The sequence below is a fragment of the Rhagoletis zephyria genome, unplaced genomic scaffold, assembly GCF_001687245.7.
Source record: "Rhagoletis zephyria isolate East Lansing unplaced genomic scaffold, Rhagoletis_zephyria_1.1 Rzeph_scaffold_04952, whole genome shotgun sequence".
Classification (NCBI taxonomy): domain Eukaryota; kingdom Metazoa; phylum Arthropoda; class Insecta; order Diptera; family Tephritidae; genus Rhagoletis; species Rhagoletis zephyria.
In genome coordinates this window covers 4,730-6,397 of record NW_016162035.1, presented here as the reverse complement: position 1 = coordinate 6,397, position 1,668 = coordinate 4,730, and the positions used below count along the sequence as shown (strand labels likewise).

General features: G+C 35.9%; 1 long non-coding RNA gene across 1 annotated transcript; it reads right to left on the bottom strand.

Moving 5' to 3' along the window:
- Positions 1–293: 293 nt before the first annotated feature.
- Positions 294–680, bottom strand: LOC108371405 (uncharacterized). The gene is made up of 2 exons (XR_001848745.1): positions 570–680; positions 294–508 (listed from the first exon to the last, which is right to left on the bottom strand). It is a non-coding gene; the product is annotated as an uncharacterized LOC108371405 (long non-coding RNA).
- Positions 681–1,668: the final 988 nt, after the last annotated feature.

Here is a 1,668-nt window from a genome sequence, read left to right as displayed (position 1 = left end):
CCAGCTTTCAGTCGTACAAGACCACATCTTATGTCGGTAAATATAATCTGGTCCTCTCAGCAATTAGCAGCGATGCTTTAAAGGAAGCTGCGGATGTTTTAAAAACCTTACCAACTCAAGACCGATATATTAACCTTAAAAGTCAACTACTGTCACGTTTTACTGATTCAGCCGACCCACATAGGGTATTTGGCTGATTTAGGCATATTTTTATCGCTACAAACATCAAATATAGTTTTAGTTATCGAATAAAACATTCACTATAACTACCCTGTTACTAATAGAAAATTCAATCGTAGTGAAATCTTATTTATTGTCAATATTATTGTGGCTTATTAACATTTGTTTCCATATTGTTATTGAGCTTTGTAGCACTATTATGTTTTTAGGGAAAAGGGAAAAAGCAACAAAGTCTTAGCGGTAGAAGTTACCAAAAAAACAGTTATATCGTTGGAAAAGCAGGGCCAGTGGCAGTGAACCACAGACGGGATTGCAGCAGCAAAAATCACTGGGGAATAGATGCATAGTTAAGTACGTAGTTCTTGGGTAAATCTTCCATCTAAACTTACCAAGAAAACAGTTATATCGTTGAAAAAGCAAGGCCAGTGGCAGTGAACCACAGACGGAATTGCAGCGGAAGGAAGCACCGACCAAAATAACTACAAATCCTTGGGGAGAACTCTAAAGCTGATGCCAGATAAAACTTTGTAGCTTTGCGTGACATTTATAACTTTGCCAGCAACGCGCCAGACGCAAAAGGTATGCCACAATGAACGCCAAGAAAGCAATTTTGTACCGCTGTTTTACTCGTAAAAGTTGCTGTGGATTTTATATATTTTGCTTTAAAATTATCAGCAATGTAATTAAGTTTTATGTTTCTGCATGAAAACCCGAATTTGGACGAAACAAAATAAATATTAAACCGGCTGATTGTCAAAGCGCGCAAAAAGATGGGAGTTGGCCATCTTTTCGCTTCGCGCTGCAGCTTCAACGATTTATGTGGCATGCTTTGTGCATTATCATACAATTCATCTTATCTGTCAAAGCGAATCTGTCACGTAAAGCGAAGCAAAAGTTTTATGTGGCATCAGCTTAAACCGATGTTTTTTTGCCGAATTAATGTTGAAATTTCTAATTTAATTTTCAGTTGCCAACGATAAGAATAGAGTAAATGTCAAAGAATTGTTCAGTGATTGCAAATCAGTTTTGGAATAGGGAATGAGGCAGTTTAGTACTTTTTTAAAGGCGATAAAATGTAGTTTTTTCAAGAGGGAAACACCGATATAGCTAAGGGAGCCAAGATGGCGGATTAGAGCGAGAACGCTGTCAATATCCAACACCTTGTATTATTCCACCATGGGCATAACCAAAATGTATTCAACAAAGTGTGATTGATTTTGACATTGCTCTCATAAGAAACATGCTATAATGTCAAATTGAAATGAATTGTTAACCCATATGAAATTTTTTTTTTTCAAATTTGAATATGTTTAAAAAAATGTACTCAAACATTTCTTAATAAACGTGAAATTGTTAAGAGATAAACCGTCGAGGAGAGCAAGTAGGCACATTTAAAATTTGGTAATAAGTAAATACGTTCGACTTTGCTTAAATATTTTATGTAAGGAAACCAAGATGAAACGGAGCAAAACTTTTGAACGGTGCGTT